This window comes from Macaca mulatta, chromosome 14 (genome assembly GCF_049350105.2).
Source record: "Macaca mulatta isolate MMU2019108-1 chromosome 14, T2T-MMU8v2.0, whole genome shotgun sequence".
In the NCBI taxonomy this organism is placed as follows: domain Eukaryota; kingdom Metazoa; phylum Chordata; class Mammalia; order Primates; family Cercopithecidae; genus Macaca; species Macaca mulatta.
Window position 1 is genome coordinate 79,573,961 of NC_133419.1, and position 23,486 is coordinate 79,597,446.

A 23,486-nucleotide genomic window follows, 5' to 3' on the forward strand; every position below is an offset into this window, starting at 1 on the left:
ATATTTGTTGGGCACTGTTACTAAGAAGAGAATGGAGCTAATGGTCCAGTAGAGAAGTCAGAGCCTAGACAGCCCATTTAAAGACTAAAAGGTGATTTTTAAAAAGTTGGGGCTCTATGGGAACACAAAGCAGGGGGTCTGATGTAGTTTAGCAATCAAGGAAGCTGGGACTTGGAAGATGAGAGAAGACATCCGCTGGGACTAGCTTAGCAATGGTGGTACAGAGAGGGGACTGGATTCATGACCCTTTCGAGATAGCATCTCTAGGCCTTGGTGACTGACTGGATATGGGGTCATGACAGTAAAGGGTGCTACCAAAAAACGATACCCAGGTCGGCCTGTAAGCCAGGTTTGAAGCGGAGCATAGGGCATATAAAGAACAAGAGTCAACTGCCTCCATGATCAGAACCAACAAGATCCAACTGGTACCCCTTGTCTACTGCCCACACAACTGTCCATCCTTCCCCCACAAAAGGAACTGATTCCCACCACACCCTGTGAAAAGCATTAAGGTCAGGAGAACTCTACACAGTCTAGAAAACATCTGTAGGCAGAGGCATTTCTCGAAAGTACAGCAACTGCTTGCAGTAAATTAATAATAGATGTGCTGGACTCCCTCAGAAATATTTACCCAGCCTGCATGGTTAAGTACTAATAACCGGGAAGGGAACCTGAGCCTTACCTCAAACATCCCTGACTATTGAAAATGAAGCAACATCATCCTGGCTCTTCCTGATGCCAGTGGGGTCAGAAAACAAATTTTCAGAGTGCCTCACTCAGGAATAAGAAAATCTTCAGTCTGCTGGGAAACACTGGGAAAGGGAACTCAGACCCTGGGAGGTAAACACTGGAAGAAGACAATAGATGAGGACGGTCTCATGTATCTTTCACTTACGTAGTGCTTACCATGGGCCAGGACCAAACCTATATTAACACATTTAATCTTGGGCATTATTGAGCTGGGCACTAAATAGTTATAGCACTATTTTTAGGCCCATTTGACAGCTGAAAATACTGAGACATAGAAAAGTTAAGACAACTTTCCCAAGGAACTAGTTAGGAAGTGATGGAGCTGGGAATCAACCCAGGTAGTCTGGCCCCAAGGTATATGCCCTTAAACCACTTTGCTTTGGCTGCCCCTTGTTGCCTTTTCCCAATAGTCACGAGAGGGGGTCAAGTAAGAGGCCCTACATTAAACTGCCAAAGGTACACTTGGACAGCACCCTGCTACATGCATCCTCTCTGTCTCCAGCCTCTGCTGAGAAATCTGCACTCTTCTCACCAAACGCAGTAGCCACTTCTTTGTTTATTAAGTATTTACTGACCACTCACTGGGGGACAGAGACTCTGCTAGGCCTGGACTCGGCCGTGTGCAATGCACACAAAATGTCCCTTTTCCGGGAAGCCCTGTCCTCTCTCCTTCCTTAGGGCTCTAACCTAGCCTTCAGGCCATTCTCTAGGATGAACTGAGGAACAGAGGGGTTTGAATAAACATGCAAAAGGGATTCTGGGGCAAATAAGTTTGGGAAACATGAGGCTAGCACCCTCATTGCAGGCCTTCTCAGAGCCTTTAGTGTGCTAGCGGCCCTGAGATCGACAAAGAGGAGTCAGTATACAGGGCTTCTCAGATCACTCAACAAGAAAAACTTTCTTCTTTGTCTTCTTCTTCTTCTTTTTTTAAACCCATTTTATAGGGCTGATGTATCATAGAACACAGCTTGGGAGCCCAGGATATTTTGTCCTACAATAATACCTACTATGTCAAATCCATGTTGGGTTTTGACTGTGGGTCCATTGGCAGGACTCTGAGTCTGGGTACTCTGTCCTGCATCTCTGCCAAGCTCCTGCCTTCAGCCAGGCCTAAATCAGAAGAGTTCTCGGAAAGTTTTCTTCCATAAGGCGTGATGGTTAATACTGAGTGCCAACTTGATTGGATTGAAGGATACAAAGTATTATTCCTGGGTGTGTGTGTATGAGGGTGTTGCCAAAGGAGATTAACATTTGAGTCAGTGGGCTGGGACAGGCAGACCCACCCTTAATATGGGTTGGCACAATCTAATCAGCTGAGTGGCTAGAATATAAGCAGGCAGAAAAATGTGAAAGGAGGGACTGGCCTAGCCTCGCAGCCTACATCTTTCTCCTGTGCTGGAGGCTTCCTGGCCTCAAACATCATACTCCAAGTTCTTCAGTTTTGGAACTTGGACTGGCTCTCTTTGCTCCTCAGCCTGCCGACGGCCTATTGTGGGATGTTGTGATAGTGTGAGTTAATACTTAATAGACTCCCCTTCGATTAGTTCTGTCCCTCTAGAGAACCCTGACTAATACAGATTTTGGTACCAGAAGTGGTTTTAGAGAAACAGAATATTAAGGATGGAGTATTTTGGTGGTTTTAGGGTTTCTGGAATTGGTTGCTTAATATGATTAGACTCCAAAATGCTAAGGACTCTACTTATAATACTACAGAGAACACTGGTATTCCTTGGTATGAACTGTTTAGAGACTTATACAAAATAAATCCATTTGACACTCGTGATTCATTGCTCATGAGAAGTAAGGAGTTTAGTGACTCTATACTTAATACCTTTGACCATATGTGGAGAACTAAGGAACATAATGAAGGTGGTTGGTTGCTCTTAAGTTCAGCGGACAAAGTGATGAAAGAAAGTAATGAACTCAGAGATTGTATCTCCTGGCTTCAGAAGAAGATACTGAGCCTCAAATATGTTAAGATTGCCCTGAGTGAGAGTCTGATCTCCTACAGAGAAAGAGCTGAAATTGTGGAAAAACAGACACAAGCTCTTATCATGTGAGTGGCTGACCTGCAACAAAAGGTACATGCACAGCCTCACCAGGTGTCTACTGTTAAAGTGAGGGCATTGATTGGAAAAGAATGGGACCCTGCAACTTGGAATGGGGATGTGTGGGATGACCCTGATGAAACTGGGGACATGGAGTTTGTAAATTCTGATGAATATTTTTTGCCAGAAGAAACAGCTTCCCCATTCCCAGTAGTGGCAACATCCCCTCCCTGACCCATGCTGACATCAGCCTTTCCACCTTTGTCTGAGGAGATAAATCCTGTGCTGCCTGAGGCAACAGTGATGGCCTCCCATGAGGCAGTTGCCAGGCAAGATAATGTTGACTCTCTTCAGGAGCCACCCCCAACACCCTTGTTTGCTTCTAGACCTATAACTAAAGTCCCAGTGAGCTCCTAGAGGTGAGGTTGAGAGTGTGACCCATGAGGAAGTGCACTACACTCAAAAAGAATTGCTTGAGTTTTCTAATTTATATAAACAGAAATCTGGAGAATAGGCATGGTAATGGATATTAAGGGTGTGGGATAATGGTAGAAGAAACAGAGTTTAATCAGGCTGAATTTATTGATTTGGGCCTGCTAAGTAGAGAAGCTGCATTTAATGTTGCAGCTCGGAGAATTAAAAAAGGTTCTAATAGTTTATTTGCTTGGTTAGCTGAAATATGGATTAAAAGATGGCCCACTGTGAGTGAGCTGGAAGTGCTTGATCTCCCTTGGTTTAATGTAGGGGAAGGGATCCAAAGCCTTAGGGAGATTGGGATGGTGGAGTGAGTTAGTCAGTTTAGACCCATTCATCCCAGCTGGGAGGGTTCAGAAGATATACCTTTGACCAATGTCTTGTCAAATAGATTTGTGAGGGCAGCACCTGCATCTTTGAAGAGCCCTGTAATTGTTCCTCTCTGTATGTCAGATCTAACAGTGGGAACCACAGTCACTCAACTACAAAATTTAAATATAATGGGAATAATTGGATCCCAAGGTGGCTGGGGCGAAGTGGTGGCACTCAACTGTCAAAGGCAAGGTGGGTATTGCTACCTTAATGGACAGCAGAGGCAAAGTGGCAATCAGAATAGTCTGATTCATGTAGAACTCTGGCATTGGCTAATTAATCATGGTGTTACTAGAAGTGAAACTGATATGAAGCCTACTGCAGTCCTACATAATTTATACAAGCAAGCAGAAAAGTTCTAGGTCAAATGGACAAAATACTAATCTGAATAATAAAAACAGAGAATCATGGCCAGATTCTCAATTTCTTTCCAGACTTGTGCCAGTTTACAGACCCAGACCCCTTAAATGAAGGAGGAGGCCAGGTCCCCTTGAGGAAGGACCCCACTACATTATCGACAATTTATCCAGTGAATTTTTCTCCCATCCTTCCCCAAGGAGACATCTGGCATTTTACTAGGGTAATTGTGCACTGGGGAAAGGGAAATTATCAGACATTTTGGGGACTACTGGACACTGGCTCTGAGCTGATGTTGATTCCAGGGGACCCAAAACATCATTGTGATCCTCCAGTTAAAGTAGGGGCTTATGGAGGTCAGGTAATTAATGGAGTTTTAGCTCAGGTCTGACTTACAGTGGGTCCAGTGGGTTCCCCCACTCATCCTGTTGCCATTTCCCCAGTGCTAGAATGCATAATTGGCATAGACAAACTTAGCAGCTAGCAGAACCCCCACATTGGCTCCCTGACTGGTAGTGTGAGGGCTATTATGGTAGTAAAGGCCAAATGGAAGCATTAGAGCTGTCTCTACCTAGAAAAATAGTAAATCAAAACAATATCACATCCCTGGAGGGATTGCAGAGATTAGTGACACCATCAATGACTTGAAAGATGCAGGGGTGGTGATTCCCACACATTCCTGTTCAACTCTCTCATTCAGCCTGTGCAGAAGACAGATGGAACTTGGAGAATGATAGTGGATTATTGTAAACTTAACCAAGTAGTGACTCCAATTGCAGCTGCTGTACCAGATGTGGTTTCGTTGCTTGAGCAAATTCACACGTCTGCTGGTATCTGGTATGCAGCCATTGACTTGGCAAATACTTTTTTTTCCCATTCCTGTCCAGAAGGCCCAAAAGAAGCAATTTGCCTTCAGCTGGCAAGGTCACCAATACACTTTTACTGTCCTACCTCAGGGGTATATCAACTCTCCAGCTTTGTTTCATAATCTTATTTGGAGAGACCTTGATCACTTTTTGCTTCAGCAGGATATCACACTGGTCCATTACATTGATGACATTATGCTGACTGGATCCAGTGGGCAAGAAGTAGGAAACACGCTGGACTTATTGGTGAGACATTTCTGTGCCAGAGAATGGGAAATAAATCCAACTAAAATTCAATGACCTTCTACCTCAGTAAAATTTCTAGGAGTCCACTGGTATGGGGCCTGTCAAAATATTCCTTCAAGGTGAAGGATACATTGCTGCATTTGACTCCTCCTACAACCAAGAAATAGGCACAATGCCTAGTGGGCCTATTTGGATTTTGGAGGCAAGACATTCCTCATCTGGGTGTGTTACTCCAGTCCATTTATTGAGCAACCCAAAAGGCTGCCAGTTTTGAGTGGGGTCCAGAAAAGAAGAAGGGTCTGCAACAGGTCCAGGCTGCTGTGCCAGCTGGGCCATATGACCCAGCAGATCCAATGGTGCTTGAGGTGTCTGTGGCAGATAGAGATGATGTTTGGAACCTTTGGCAGGCCCCCATAAGTGAATCACAGCCGAGGCCTCTAGGATTTTGGAGCAAAGCCCTGGCATCTCCTGCAGATAACTACTCTCCTTTTGAGAGATAGCTCTTGGCTTGTTACTGGGCTTTGGTGGAAACTGCACATTTAACTATGGGTCATCAAGTCACCATGAAACCTGTACTGTCTCTCATGAACTGGGTGCTTTCTGACTCATCTGTCCATAAAGTGGCTCAAGCACAGCAGCATTCCATTATCAAATGGAGATGGTATATATGTGATCGGGCTTGAGCAGGTCCTGAAGGCACAAGTAAGTTACATGAGGAAGTGACTCAAATGCCCATGGTCTCCACTCCTGCCACCCTGCCTTCTCTCCCCCAGCCTGCACCAATGGCCTTGTGGGGAGTTCCCTATGGTCAGTTGACAGAAGAAGAGAAGACTAGGGCCTGGTTCGCAGATGGTTCTGCATGATATGCAGGCACCACCCGAAAGTGGAGAGCTGCAGCACTACAGCCCCTTTTGAAAGGATATCCCTGAAGGACAGCGGTGAAGGGAAATCTTCCCAGTGGGCAGAACTTCGAGCAGTGCACCTTTTTGTGCACTTTGCATGGAAGGAGAAATGACCAGATGTGCGATTATATATGATTCATGGAGTGTAGTCAATGGTCTGGCTGGTCAGGGACTTGGAAGAAGCACGATTGGAAAATTGGTGACAAAAAAATTTGAGGGACTCAGACAGAGAAGCATGCAGAGGCTTGCACTGTGAACTTTAGCTCCAGATCGACTGCAAGAACAAACCAGCAATGCTGAGAGGACCCACAAACCCTCGGAAGGAAGCAGACAGCTCCTGCAGGACCTGGGAGATACCCCAAATACTGAGTGCCCCAACTGCAGAATGGGGAAAAGGAGAGCCTCCACTCCTGAACACACACCCCCACTGGAGAAACTGAAGTTCTATTTGTGGGAGAAGTTTCTTTTTTTTTTTTTTTTTTTTTTGAGACGGAGTCTCGCTCTGTCGCCCAGGCTGGAGTGCAGTGGCGCGATCGATCTCGGCTCACTGCAAGCTCCGCCTCCCGGGTTCACGCCATTCTCCTGCCTCAGCCTCCCGAGTAGCTGGAACTACAGGCGCCCACAACCGCGCCCGGCTAATTTTTTGTATTTTTAGTAGAGACGGGGTTTCACCGTGGTCTCGATCTCCTGACCTTGTGATCCGCCCGCCTCGGCCTCCCAAAGTGCTGGGATTACAGGCTTGAGCCACCGCGCCCGGCCTGTGGGAGAAGTTTCTGATCTTACCTGGAACTGAGCCAATTTAGAGAGCTGAGCAAAATACAGGGGTAGAGGAAGCAGGAGAAAGGCCCTGGGAGCTTGCAGGGAGCCCAAGCAGGCCATTCCTGCCTGGCACCACAGGGATCCATTGGGAGGGTGGCCAGAGGTGGCAGGGTGGGTGGGGGGAACTCCACAGGGAGAAGGAAATCTCCAGCTGAACTCTAAGAATTTGAACGGGGTGAGAAGGCTCCTGGCCAGAACTCGGGGAAGGGCACAAATCTGGTGTACAGACTCCAGAGCCACGGGAAGAACCAAGCCCTTTTCTCTTGTAGCTGGGAAGTGGGTAGCCTGGGGCAAGTTTTCAAGACCTGCTCGCCCACCACCTGGAAACAGAGTCAATGCTGTTGGTTGGGGGGTGGGGGAGGGGGCATGGTGGGAGTGAGACCAGCCCTTGGGTTTGCATGGGAGCTAGGTGAGGCCTGTGACTGCTGGCTTTCCCCAGCTTCCCTGACAACTTGCATGGCTCAGCAGGGGCAGCCATAGTCCACCTAGGTACACAACTCCAGTGACCTGGGAATCTCACTCCCATCCCCCACAGCAGCCACAGCAAGACCCACTCAAGGAGAGTCTGAGCTCGGACATGCCTAGCCCTGCCCCCTACCTGATGGTCCTTCCCTACCCACCCTGGTAGTAGAAGACAAAGGGTATTTAATAGTGGGAGTTCTAGGGCCCCACCCACTGCTGGTTCCTCATCATACTACCATAGCTGAGGCTCTCTGGAAAGCGTCACCTCCCGGCAGGAGGCCAACCAGCACAAAAATACAGCATTAAACCACCAAAGCTAAGAACCCTCATATAATCCATTGCAACCTCCTGCCACCTCCACTGGAACAGGCACTGGTATTAATCACTGAGAGGCCCACAGACAGTTCACATCACAGGACTCTGTGCAGACAACTCCCAGTACCAACCCGGAGCCAGGTAGACTTGCTGGGTGGCTAGACCCAGAAGAGAGACAATAATCATTGCAGTTCAGCTCACAGGAAACCACATCCATAGGAAAAGGGAGAGAGTACTACATCAAGGGAACACCCTGTGGGACAAAAGAATCTGAACAGCAGCCTCCAGCCCAAGACCTTCCCTCTGACAGAGGCTACCCAAATGAGAAGGAACCAGAAAACCAACTCTGATAATATGACAAAACAATGCTCTTTAACAGCCCCCAAAAATCACATGAGTTCACCAGCAATGGATCCAAACCAAGAAGAAATCCCTGATATACCCGAAAAAGAAGTCAGGAGCTAATCAGGGAGGCACCAGAGAAAGGCAAAGCTAAAAGCAAAAAAAACAAAAAAAAAAAAACAAAAAACAAAAACAAAAACAAAAAAAACCAAGAAGTGAAGGGAGAAATATTTTCAAGGAAATAGATAGCTTAAAGAAAAAACAATCAAATTTCAGGAAACATTGGACACACTTATCAAAATGCAAAGTGCTCTGGAAACTCTCAACAATGGAATTGAACAAGTAGAAGAAAGAAATTCAGAGCATGAAGACAAGGTCTTAGAATTAACCTAATCCAACAAAGACAAAGAAAAAAGAATAAGAAAATATGAACAAAGTCTCCAAGAAGTCTGGGATTATGTTAAACAACCAAACCTAAGAATAATCAGTGCTCCTGAGGAAGAAGAGAAACCTAAAAGCTTGGAAAACATATTTGGGGGAATAATTGAGGAAAACTTCCTTGGCTTTGCTAGTGACCTAGACGTCCAAATATAAGAAACACAAAAAATACCCAGAGAATTCATCGTAAAAAGATCATCGCCTAGGTACATTGTCATCAGGTTATCCAAAGTTAAGACGAAGGAAAGAAAGCACTAGGTAACCTATAAGTGAAAATCTATCAGAGTGACAGCAGACAGCAGAAACCCTACAATTCAGCAGGGATTGGGGCTCTATCTTCAGCCTCCTCAAACAAAACAATTATCAGCCAAGAATTTTGTATCCAGCAAAACTAAGCATCATATACGAAGGAAAGGTACCGTCTTTTTCAGACAAACAAATGCTAAGAGAATTTGCAAAGCCACCACTACAAGAACTGCTAAAGGGAGCTCTAAAACTTGAAACGAATCCTGGAAACATGTCAAAACAGAACTTCTTTAAAGCATAAATCACACAGAACCTATAAAACAAAAATACAAGTTAAAAAGCAAAAACAAAAAACAAAGTACGCAGGCAACAAATAGCACAGTGAATGCAATGGTGTCTCACATGTCAATACTAACATTGAATATAAATGACCTAAATGCTTCACTTAAAAGACACAGAACCACAGGGTGGATAAAAACTCACCATCCATCTGCTGCCTTCAGGAGACTCACCTAACACGTAAGGACTCACATAAACTTAAAGCGAAGGGGTGGGAAAAGGCATTTCATGCAAATGGACACCAAAAGCCAGCAGGAGTAGCTATTCTTATATCAGACAAAACAAACTTTAAAGCAACAGAAGTTAAAAGAGACAAAGAGGGACATTATATAATGGTAAAAGGTCTTGTCCAATAGGAAAATATCACAATCCTAAACATATATGCACCTAGCACTGGAGCTCCCAAATTTAAAAAACAATTACTAATAGACCTAAGAAATGAGAGAGACCAACACAATAATAGTGGGGGACTTCGATACTCCACTGATAGCACTAGACAGGTCATCAAACAGAAAGTCAGCCAAGAAACAATGGATTTAAACTATACCTTGGAACAAACGGACTGAACAGGTATATACAGAACATTTCATCCAACAACCAAGGAATACACATTCTATTCAACAGCACATGGGACTTTCTCCAAGACAGACCATATGACAGGCCATAAAACAGGCCTCAATAAATTTAAGAAAATTGAAATTATATCAAGTACTCTCTCAAACCACAGTGGAATAAAATTGGAAATCAACTCCAAAAGGAATCTTTAAAACCATGAAAAAACATGGAAATTAAATAACCTGCTCCTGAATAAGCATTGAGTGAAAAATGAAATCAAGATGGAAATTTAAAAATTCTTCAAACTTAACAACAATAATGACACAACCTATCAACACCTCTGGGATACGGCAAAGGTGGTGCTAAGAGGAAAGTTCATAGCCCTAAACACCTACATCAAAAAACACTGAAAGAGCACAAACTGATATTCTAAGGTCACACCTCAAGGAACTAGAGAAACAAGAACAATTCAAACCCAAACCTAGCAGAAGTAAGGAAATAACCAAGATCAGAGCAGAACTAAATGAAATTGAAACAAACAAACAAAAAAATACAAAAGATAAATGAAACAAATAGTTTATTTTTGAAAAGATAAATAAAATTGATAGACCACTAACAAGATTAACCAAGAAAAGAAGAGAGAAAATCCAAATAACTTCAGTAAGAAACAAAACAGGAGATATTACAACAGACACCACTGAAATACAAAAGATCATCCAAGGCTACTGGGAACACCTTTATGCACACAAACTAGAAAACCTAGAAGAGATAAATAAATTCCTGGAAAAGTACAACCCTCATAGCTTAAATCAGAAAGAACTGACTACCCTGAAGAGACCAATAACAAGTAGCGAAATTGAAATGATCATTAAAAAATTACCAACAACAAAAAAATCCAGCACCAGATGGATTGACAGCAGAATTCTACCAGATATTCAAAGAAGAATAGGTATCAATCCTTTTAACACTATTCCAGAAGATCGAGAAAGAAGGAACCCTCCCTAATTCATTCTATGAAGCCAGCATCACCCTAATCCAAAACCAGGAAAGGACATAACCAAAAAAGAAAACTATGGACCAACAATCTTGATGAACATAGATGCTAAAATCCTTAAGATCCAACAACATATGAAAAAAAGGTAATTCACCTTGATCAAGTGGGTTTCATACCAGGGATGCAAGTCAATAAATGTGCTACACCATGTAAACAAAATTAAAAATCACATGATCATCTCAATAGATGTAGAAAAAGCATCTGACAAAATTCAGCATCCCTTTATGATTAAAACTCTCAGCAAAATCAGCATACAAGGGAGATACTTCAATGTAATAAAAGCCATCTATGACAAACTCACAGACAACATAATATTGCAGAGGGAAAAGTTGAAAACATTCCTGTTGAAAACTAGAACAAGACAAGGAAGCCCACTCTCATCATTCCTCTTCAACATAGCACTAGAAGTCCTAGCCAGAGCAATCAGACAAGAGAAAGAAATAAAGGGCTTCCAAATCAGTAAAGAGAAAGCCAAACTGTCACTGTTTCCTGATGATATGATTGTTTACTTTGAAAAACCTAAAGACTCCTCCAGAAAGCTCCTAAAACTGATAAAAGAATTCAGCAAAGTTTCCAGATATAAGACTAATGCACACAAATCAGTAGCTCTTCTATACACCAACAGCGACCAAGTGGAGAATCAAATCAAGAACTCAACTCCTTTTACAATAGCTGCAAAAAAACAATAAATAAATAAATAAAATACTTAGGAATCTGCCTAACCAGGGAGTCAAAAGATCTCTACAAGGAAAACTACAAAACACTGCTGAAAGAAATCATGGATGACACAAATAAATGGAAACACATCCCATGCTCATGAATGGAGAGAATCAATATTGTGAAAATGACCATACTGCCAAAAAGCAATCTACAAATTCAACCCAATTCCCATCAAAATACCACCATCACTCTTCACAGAATTAGAAAAAACAATTCTAAAATTCATATGGAACAAAAAAAGAGCCCACATAGCCAAAGCAAGACTAAGCAAAAAGAACAAATCTGGAGACATCACACTACCTGATTTCAAACTATACTATAAGGCCACAGTCACCAAAACAGTGTGGTACTGTTATACAAATAGGCACATAGACCAACGGAACAGAATAGAGAACCCAGAAATAAACCCAAATACTTACAGCTAACTGATCTTCGACAAAGCAAACAAACATAAAGTGGAGAAAGGACACCCTATTCAACACATGGTGCTGGGATAATTGGCTAACCACATGTAGCCAATGAAACTGGGTCCTCATCTCTCACCTTATATAAAAATCAACTCAAGATGGATTAAGGACTTAAATCTAAGACCTAAAACTATAAAAATTCTACAAGATAACATTGGAGAAACCCTTCTAGAAATCAGCTTAGGCAAGGATTTCATGACCAAGAACCCAAAAGCAAATGCAGTAAAAACAAAGATAAATAGCTGGGACCTAATTAAACTAAAGAGCTTTTGCACGGCAAAAGGAACAGTCAGCAGAGTAAACAGACAACTCACGGAGTGGGAGAAAATCTTCACAATCTGTACACCTGACAAAGGACTAATATCCAGAATCTACAAGGAACTTAAACAAATCAGTAAGAAAAAAACAAACAATCCTATCAAAAAGTGGGCTAAGGACACGAATAGACAATTCTCAAAAGAAGATATACAAATGGTCCACAAACATATGAAAAAATGCTCAACATCACTAACGATCAGGGAAATGCAAATCAAAACCACAATGTGACACCACCTCACTACTGCAAGAATGGCCATAATCAAAAAATAAAAAAACAGTAGATATTGGCATGGATGTGGAGATCAGGGAACACTTCTACACTGCTGGTGGGAATGCAAACTAGTACAGCCACTATGGAAAACAGTGTGGAGATTCCTTAAAGAACTAAAAGTAGAACTACCATTTGACCCACTAATCCCACTAGTGGGTATCTACCCAGAGGAAAAAAAAGTCATTATACAAAAAAGATACTTGCACATGCAAATTTATAGCAGCACAATTCACAATTGCAAAATTGTAGAACCAACCCAAATGCCCATCAATCAACCATTGGATAAAGTAACTGTGATATATATATCATCCATATATATGATATATATGATATATTGATAGAATGGATGATATATATATGATGCAATATAACTCAGCAATAAAAAAATGAATTAACAGCATTTGCAGCAATCTGGATGAGACTGGAGACTATTATTCTAAGTGAAGTAACTCAGGAATGGAAAACCAAACATTGTATGTTCTTACCGATATGCGGGAGTTAAGCTAGGAGGATGCAAAGGCATAAGAATGATACAATGGATTTTGGGAACTTAGGGGGAAGAGTGGGTTGGGTTATAGAGACTACAAATATGGTGCAGTGTATACTGCTAGGGTGATGAGTGCACCAAAATCTCACAAATCACCACTAAAGAACTTACTTATGTAACCAAATACTAGCTGTACCCCAGTAACTTATAGAAATATGATAATACTAAAAAGAAATTTGGGGAAGAGGTATGTGATGGACCTCTTTGAGTGATCAAAAGCTGTGAAGATATTTGCATCCCATGTGAGTGCTCACCAATGGGAGACCTCAGCAGAGGAGGATTTTAATAATAAAGTGGATAGGATGATCCATTCTATGAACACCACTCAGCCTCTTTCCCCAGCCACCCCTGTCATCGCCCAACGGGCCCATGAACAATGTGGCTATGGTGGCAGGGATGGAGGTTATGCATGAGCTCAGCAACATGGACTACATTCATCAAGACTGACCTGGTTATGGCCACTGCTGAGTGCCCCATTTGCCAGCAGCAGAGACCCACACTGAGCCCTCGATATGGCACCATTCCTCAGGATTATCAGCCAGCCACCTGGTGGCAGGTTGATTATATTGGACCTCTTCCATCATGGAAAAGGCAGAGGTTTGTCCTCACCGGAATAGACACTTGCTCCAGATATGGGTTTGCCTATCCTGAACGCAATGCTTCTGCCAAGACTACCATCCGTGGACTTACAGAATGCCTTATCCACCGTCATGGTATTCCACACAGCATTGCCTCTGACCAAGGCACTCACTTTATGGCTAAAGAAGTGCGGCAGTTGGCTCATGCTCATGGAATTCACTGGTCTTACCATGTTTCCCACCATCCTAAAGCAGCTGGATTGATAGAATGGTGGAATGGCCTTTTGAAGTCACAATTACAATGCCAACTAGGTGACAATACTTTGCAGGGCTGGGACAAAGTTCTGAAGAAGGCCGTGTATGCTGTGAATCAGCATCCAATATATGGCACTGTTTCTCCCATAGCCAGGATTCATGGGTCCAGGAATCAAGGAGTAGAAGTGGCCCCACTCACCATTACCCCTGGTGATCCACTGGCAAAAATTTTGTTTCCTGTTCCTGTGACATTACGTTCTGCCGGTCTAGAGGTTTTAGCTCCAGAGGGAAGAACACTGCTATCAAAAGACACAACAATTCTATTAAACTGGAAGTTAAGATTGCCACCTAGACACTTTGAGCTCCTTCCACCTTTAAGTCAACAGGCTAAGAAGGGAGTTATAGTGTTGTCTGGGGTGACTGACTTGGATTATCAAGATGAAATCAGTCTACTACTCCACAAGAGGTAAGGAAGAGTATGCATGGAATACAGGAGATTCATTAGGGCATCTCTTAGTATTACTCTGCCCTGTGATTAAGGTCAATGGAAAACTACAACAGACCAATCCAGGCAGGACTACAAATGACCCAGACCCTTCAGGAATGAAGGTTTGGATCACTCCACCAGGGAAAAAAACCACAAGGTGTTTGCTGAAGGCAGGCGGAATACAGAATGGGTAGTAGAAGAAGGCAGTCAATAATGCCAGTTACAAACACGTGACCAGCTACAGAAACCAGGACTGTAATTGTCATGAGTATTTCATCCTCCTTTTGTTAAAAACATGTCTATGCATATATACACTAGTACTAAGAAATACTTCCATTTTATTTCCTTTCTCCTTTACCATGTGACATAAGATTTATTGACTTCACATCAACATTTAAGTGTTGTTAACTTAGTATTTTAGTTGGGGAATGGTGTGTTTACAGTTGTACGAAGGATAGTCGTATTATGCTAGGCATAATTATGACCTTATTATTGTCTTTATTTGAAGATTATGTATGATCTCAGGAGATGTGCATGGGTTCAAGTTGACAGTAAGTGGACTTGTGATGGTTAATACTGAGTGTCAACTTGATTGGATTGAAGCATACAAAGTACTGATCCTGTGTGTGTGTGTGAGGGTGTTGCCAAAGGAGATTAACATTTGAGTCAGTGGGCTGGGAAAGGCAGACCCACACTTAATCTGGGTGGGCACAATCTAATCAGCTGCCAGCATGGCTAGAATATAAGCAGGCAGAAAAATGTAAAAAGAGACACTGGCCTAGCCTCCCAGCCTACATCTTTCTCCCATGCTGGATGCTTCCTGCCCTCAAATATCGGACTCCAAATTCTTCAGTTTTGGAACTTGGACTGGCTCGTTTTGCTCCTCAGCCTGCAGATGGCCTATTGTGGGACCTTGTGACGGTGTGAGTTAATACTTAATAAACTCCCCTTTGTGTGTGTGTGTGTGTGTGTGTGTATGTGTGTGTGTGTATATATATATATATATGACTCAGACCCTTCAGGAATGAAGGTTTGGATCACTCCACCAGGGGAAAAAAACCACAAGGTGCTTGCTGAAGGCAAAGGGAATACAGAATGGGTAGTAGAAGAAGGCAGTCATTAATGCCAGTTACAACCACGTGACCAGCTGCAGAAACAAGGACTGTAATTGTCATGAGTATTTCCTCCTTCTTTTGTTAAAAACATGTCTATGCATATATACACTAGTACTAAGAAAATACTTCCATTTTATGTACACATACACACACACATATATAATACATATATATATATTTTTTTCCATTAGTTCTGTCCCTCTAGAGAATGCTGACTAATACAGATGGCATAAGTGAGTGCTAGAAAACAAAATTCGAAGATGGAACCAACATTCCTTATGTCTACCTACATCTTTTATTCTGTCTCCTAGGTGACAAGCATTTCTTGCCTAGATGACTCTCAGGCATGGTCTCTTATTCACTCTGGACACTCCTTGTCAGGGCACAGAGCCCTTCACATCTGCCCCTGCCCACATCTTCTGGATCCTCTCCCACCTCTCCCTACATGCCTCCTTAACTTCAACTCCCCAGAACCACAGGCAGTTCCGGAGTGCAACATGGCTTCCTTTAGACCAGATTCCCGCCTGCTGACCAGGACTCAGCAACCTCTGCTGTGTGGTTTCCCTTTCTTTAATCCCTTGCTCAAACCTCTTGAGATTTGAAGCCTTCTTTGAAGACATACCATCCCCTTCCCTGCAGGCTCCCTACCCTCAAGGTTGGGCTAGATGCCCTTATTTGATGGTCTGGGCTGGTCTGTCCTAAGCCTCTATTTACCTGAGTGGGTGGTGATGTGTCCTGAGTTAAGATATCCTATGTATTTTGTGCTGTGGGTCACAGTCAAAATAGTCAGCAAGCCACTGATCTTATTTACCCTCCTATTTAAGATGCTTCCAAATCTTGTGTGAGGTTCAGAGTGAGCCTTAAAATCCCCACATTTCCCTCTTCTGGGCTGCTCTACTTGGCAGAAACAGGGCTGCATCTTGTTCTTCTTGTACTCTTGAATCCTGGTAGCACTCTCTGACCCCCACAGAAGTCTGCTTAATGGACTCACATTTTTGTAATAAAATAAAAGCGCCAAGCCAGAATTGAAGCCTTCATTGTCAGATCTTATTCTCCAAATGTATTTTCTTCACAGTTTTCTAACTTCTAAAACCATCAAACAGCTTTGGCATGACAGTCGTCTTCCACAAATGAAAACAGGATTTAGTGCAGTGGCATTTCCGCTGCTCTGAGGGAAGCTGATTTAGACAGAAGAGGCAGGAAGGAAGAGGGAGGGGATCCGCAGAGCTGGAGCCAGGCCCCTGCAGAGGTGTCTGGGTCTCTGACTCTACTGTCTGTGGGTGGAAAAACACTTTCCCCTTGGACCAAAAGTACCAGGCTGCCTCCCTGAGATTAAGGTGTCAGACAGAGCCTATTAATGTGAATATACCATTCGAGGCAGTGAAAACAGGCTCAACACAGAATCATCAGCAGCAGGGGACCTAGAGACTTCTTCCTAGCTCTGTCTTCCTAGCTCTGTCTTCCTCCTACATCTGCTCCTAATTCCCTTCTTCTCTGGGCCTCAGATTCCTCACCTGAAAATGGAAGGGTTAGATTAAATCAGTGGCTCTTATTTTCTGACTGTGACTCAGCATTAAGAAATACATTTGAAGACTAAGAAACAGAGAAGACCCAAATAAAATCAGAGATGAAAAAGGAGACATCAAAATTGACACTGCATAAATTCAAAGGATCATTAGAGACTACTATGAGCAACTATATGCCAGTAAATTGGAAAACCTAGAAGAAATGGATAAATTCCTAGACATATACATCCTACTAAGATTAAACCATGAAGAAATCCAACACCTGAACAGACTTATAACAAGTAATGAGATTGAAGCCATAATAAAAAGTCTCTCAGCAAAGAAAAGCCTGGGACTTGATGGCTTCACTGCTGAATTTCACCAAATATTTAAAAAAGAACTAATACCAATCCTACTCAAACTATCATGAAAAACAGAGGAGGAAGAAATACTTCCAAACTCATTCTACAAGGCCAATATTACCCTGATACCCAAGCCAGACAAAGATGCATCAAACAAACAAACAAAACAAAACAAACAAAACCACGCCAATATCCTTAATGAACATCAATGAAACAATACTCAATAAAACACTAGAAAACTGAATTCAACAACTCATTAAAAAGATCACTCATCATAACCAAGTGGAATTTATTCCCAGATGCAAGGATGGTTCAACATACAAAAATCAAACAATGTGATATATCATATTAACAGAGTGAAGAATGAAAACCATATAATCATTTCAATTGATGCTGAAAAAGCATTTGACAATATTATTTTATGATAAAAACTCTAAAAATCTTGGTATAGAAAGAACATACTTCAACACAATAAAAGCCATATATAACAGATCCACAGCTGGAATTATACTGAATGGGGAAAAACTGAAAGCCTTTCCTCTAAGATCTGGAACGTGACAATGATGCCCACTCTTGCCACTGTTATTTAACATGGTACTGGAGCTAGAGCAATAAGAAAAGAGAAAGAAATAAAGGGCATCCAAATTGGAAAGGAAGAAGTCAAATTATCCTTGTTTGCAGATGATGTGACCTTACATTTGGAAAAAGCTAAAGACTCCAACAAAAAATTTTTAGAACTGATAAACAAATTCAGTAAAGTTGCAGGGTACAAAATCAATGTATAGATATCAGTAGGATTTCTATACGCCAATAGCAAACAATCAGAAAAGAAATCAAGAAAGTAATCCCACTTATAACAGCTATAAGTAAAGTTAAATACCTAGGAATAAAATTTACCAAAGAAATAAAAGATCTCTACAATGAAAACTATGAAACATTGACACAAGAAATTGAAGAGGACACCAAAAAATGGAAAGATATTTCATGTTCATGGATTGGAAGAATCATTATTGTTAAAATACCCATGCTATCAAAAGAAATCCACAGATTCAATGCAATTCCTATTAAAATACCAATGACATTCTTCACAGCAATAGAAAAAAAAAATCCTAAATTTTAGATGCAGCCACAAAAGACCCAGAATAGGCAAAGCTATCCAAAGCAAAAAGAACACATCTAGAGATATCACATTACCTGACTTCAAATTATACTACAGAGCTATAGTAACCAAAACAGCATGGTACTGGTATAAAAACAGACACATAGACCAATGGAACAGAATAGGGAACTCAGAAACAAATCTGCATACCTACAGTGAACTCATTTACAACAAAGGTACCAAGAACACACATTGGGGAAAGGACACTCTCTTCAATAAATGGTGCTGGGACATGAAAAAATGCTCATCATCACTGGCCATCAGAGAAATGCAAATCAAAACCATAATGAGATACCATCTTACACCAGTTAGAATGTCGATCATTAAAAAGTCAGGAAACAACAGGTGCTGGAGAGGATGTGGAGAAATAGGAACACTTTTACACTGTTGGTGGGATTGTAAACTAGTTCAACCATTGTGGAAGACAGTATGGCGATTCCTCAAGGATCTAGAACTAGAAATACCATTTGAACCAGCGAGCCCATTACTGGGTATATCCCCAAAAGATTATAAATCATGCTACTATAAAGACACATGCACTCATATGTTTATTAAGGCATTATTCACAATAGCAAAGACTTGGAACCAACCCAAATGTCCATCAATGATAGACTGGATTAAGAAAATGTGGCACATATACACCATGGAATACTATGCTGCCATAAAAAGGATGAGTTCATGTCCTTTGTAGGGACATGGATGAAGCTGGAAACAATCATTCTGAGAAAACTATCGCAAGGACAGAAAACCAAACACTGCATGTTCTCACTCATAGGTGGGAATTGAACAATGAGAACACTTGGACGCAGGGTGGGGAACATCGCACACTGGGGCCTGTCATGGGGTGGGGAGAGGGGGGAGGGATAGCATCAGGAGAAACACCTAATGTAAATGACGAGTTAATGGGTGCAGCACACCAACATGGCACATGTATACATACATATAACAAACCTGCACGTTGTGCACATGTACCCTAGAACTTAAAGTATAATAAAAATAAACAAGTACAATTAAAAATAAATAAATAAATAAATGGTGCTGGGAAAACAAGATATCCATATACAGAAGAACGAAACTAGATCCCTACCTCTCACCATATACAAATATCAATCAAAATGGATTACTGACTTAAATCTAAGACCTGAAACTATGAAACTACTAAAAGAAAACATTAGAGAAACTCTCCAGGACATTGAACTAGGCAAAGATTTTCCAAGTAAAACTCACAAGCACAGACAACCAAAGGAAAAATGGATAAATTGGATTACATCAAGTTGAAAAGCCTCTGCACAGCAAAGAAAAACACTATCAACAAAGTGAAGAGACAACCCACAGAATGGGAGAAAATGTTTGCCAAGTATCCATCTGACAAGGCATTAATAATCAGAATATATAAGGACCTAAACAACTCAGCAGGAAAACAAATCTAGTAATTTGATTAAAAAGTGAGCAAAAGATCTGAATAGAAGAATGTCAAAAGAAGACATACAGATGGCAAACAGGTAGATGAAAAAGTGCTCAACGTCACTGATTATCAGAGAAAAGCAAATCAAAACTACATGAGACATCATTTCATCCCAGCTAAAATGGCTTTTATCCAAAAAGTAGGCAATAATGAATGCTGGTGAGGATGTGGAGAAAAGGGAACACTCATACACTGTTAGTGGGAATGAAAATTAGTACAACCGCTATGGAGAACAGTTTGGAGGTTCCTCAAAAAACTAAAAATAAAACTACCATATGATCCGGCAATTCTATTACTAGGTATATACCCCAAAGAAAGAAAATCAGTATATTGAAGAGATATCCGCACTTCCATGTTTACAGTGGCACTATTTACAATAGTCAAGATTTGGAGGCAGTGTAAGTGTCCATCAACAGATGAATGGATAAAGAAAATATGGAACATATTCACAATGGAATACTATTCAGCCATAAAAAAAATGAGATCCTGTCATTTGCAACAACATGGATAGAACTGAAAGATATTATGTTAAGTGAAATAAGCCAGGCACAGAAAGACAAACTTTGCATGTTCTCACTCATTTGTGGGAACTAAAAATTAAAACAATTGAACTCATGGAGATAAAGAATGTAAGGATGGTTACCAGAGGCTGGGAGGGGTAGCGAGCATGGGGAAGTGGGGATGGTAAGTGGGTACAAAAAATATAGTTAGAAAGAATGAATAAGATTTAGTATTTGATAGCACAACAAGTTGATTACAGTCAACAATAATTTATTGTACATTTAAAAATAACTAAAACTGTATAATTTCAATATTTATAACACAAATAAATGATAAATGCTTGAGGTGACAGATACCCCATTTATCCTGATATGATTAGCATGCATTGTATGCCTGTATCAAAATATCTCATGTACCCTATAAATATATATACCTACTATGAACCCATAAAAACTAAAAATTAAAAAAAATTAAAAAAGAAATACACTCCACACCTCAACTTTGTCTATACACACATATTTAGAGGGACATGTAACTGAAGTTTTGCTTAATGATGTTTACTTTTATGACCTGCTATATTTTCTTCTCTGTTACACTCATTTTATAAACTTTTACTGAAGTGTGATTTAAGTACAGTAGAGGGTACATATCATAAATGAATAGCTTGATGCATTTCTACAAATTGACAATACCCATTTAACCTGCCCTCCTACCTCTGAATCAAAAGGCAGAATGTGACTAGAGAGCCCCTTTGCACTCCTTCCCATTTACCAACCCCTCCTTGGGGGCAACCACCATCCAGACTTCTGATAACACAGAGTAGTTTTATCTGGTTTTGTACTTTTAAAAAGTGCAGTCATAAAGTTTCTTTGTGCCTGCTTCTTTCAACTTCATGCTTCTGAGGTTCCTCAATATTGCTGTGTGCAATATTCCACTATGTGAATATGCTACACTTTATCCATTCCAGGGTGGATGGCAATGTGTTTTGGTGGATATCTATGTGCATATCTCAGGGGTGTATACCACGGAGTGAAAGTGCTGGTATGTATATGTTCAACTTTAGCTGACATTGCCAAACACTTTTCCAATGTCATCAAACCAATTACATTTCAGCTAACAGTGTGTGAGTTTCAGTTGTTTCACATCCTTGCCAACATTAGATAGAGTCTATATTTTTCATTTCAGCCATTCTGATGAATACATAGTAGTATTTCATTATGGTTTTAATTTGTCATTCCCTGAAGAATAATAATGTTATGTGCTTTTTTGGCTATTTGAACATCTTTTATGAAGTATCTGATTCTTTTGCCCATTTTTCTTAGGTTGTCTGTCTTTTCTTACTGATTTATAGGAGTTTCTTCTTTTTTTCTACCATATATATTTGGACATGAGACCTTTGTTGAGTATATACAGTGCAAATATACAATATCTTTATACACTCTATGGGTTACTAGGTTACTCTGTTTTTACTTTAATAAATGCTGATCTCGAGCCACCACATTAATTTCGTGACCTGTTACTGAACTACAACCCACAATTTGAAACGCCCTGTGATACACAATTATGCAGTCTCTCCTGGGTCTGAATAGCCCAGAAAGGGGCATTTCTAGCCTGTGGCATCCACACCAACATTGGCCTGGATCAACACCTCTGAATCTACTGTGAGCCACTGTTTGGAAAACAAAGGCCAGGATATTAGCTATATTTAATTTCCAAATTTAAAGAAAAACTTTGTTCTATACCTTGAGTGACAATAGTTTCCAATTCTTCTTCTGAATTTAATAATTGCCAGCCCCATGGCCCAGACTGAGGGAAGAGACTCAGAAGGATGGCCAAGGTGTGGGAACACCCCTGAAATTAGCCCTTTCAACAGGACTAAAGGGTGCGTTTTCCTACACAATCTCTCTAGCCACCGAGGTACCTGGGTCTTCAGAGGCATGGTCTTATGGAACCAAATATAACTCCAGAGGTTCCTTTTATCTAACAGGTTAAGACAACATTCCCTAAACTCTGAGAAAAAAAAAGAAGCCATTAACCAAGGGAGATAGACTCTCTCATATCCTAAGCACTTTCTTGGTGTGAGAGGTACATTCTCTGCTGCATCCTCCCAGCTCCTCAGAGCAGCCTTATCCACAGACTTTCAGCTCCAGGAAGGCGAAAACTGTACCACTTTTACAAATAATGTGACCAAGGCCACATAGCTAGTAAGTTATAGAGCTAGGCTGACTGACAACATAGACTCTGTTTTCATTCCTCTAATTACACTCCTTAGAGGCAGCCAGTCACTGCATAAAGAGTGGTGACTACCTCCAAAGGGTCAAAGATTCACACACATATGCACAAAAACACACGTGTGCATGTACACACATGCGTGACATGTGGGTATACAGATATGTACATATATGCATACATATATGCTATTTCACTCAGAAATCAGTGGGGCTGGACTCTACAGTTTCACTTCACAGTCAGCTCATCTGAGTTCCCCTCTTTCTCCTGATTTGCAAAGTATTGACACAGTCCATAATACATGAATCACACAAAGGCACATGTATGTATAGGAAACTTTACAGTTTACAAATCTCTTTCACACTCAATCTCTCACCCAACACTCACCACCAGCCTTCTGAACATATAAAAATATTTGATGATTTGCAGGCCTCCCAGTCTGTGTGTTTAAGGACCTTCATTATGGGGGGGCTCTAATCCTTACCATGTAGGACCAGGGCTATGGCATCAGTGAGAGATTGGCAGGATTTGTGCAGCTTCTTGGACCCACTCTAAAATTTCCCTTTTAACTGTATATTTCCATAGCAACCCATCATCCTTGTCTGACTCTGAGAAGTAGAGTTTTAACCTCATGAATTTTCTGGGGTTGGGCTTATATTTGCATGAGAGTTTATGAGATGTGGACACTAGTCTATCCCTAATGAGTATGCCCAATTCTTTTCTTTTCTTATGAGAGTCTCTAGCACCTCATATCTTCTCCTCTGGCTAAAGGTAAGTAGTTCCACCATTACTTATAATCATACTAGCAACTGTCATGTTTTGAACACTTTCTATGTACCAGGTACTAGGTGCTTTATGTACATTATCTCAGTACATCCTCACGCAATCCTTTACAACATTTATTGACATCCTCATTTAACAA

General features: G+C 41.2%; 1 protein-coding gene across 2 annotated transcripts in view; it reads right to left on the reverse strand.

Annotated features, from left to right (window-relative positions):
* TENM4 (teneurin transmembrane protein 4) overlaps window positions 1-23,486 on the reverse strand; it is a 792,376-nt gene that overhangs the window by 473,132 nt on the left and 295,758 nt on the right. The window lies entirely within an intron of this gene.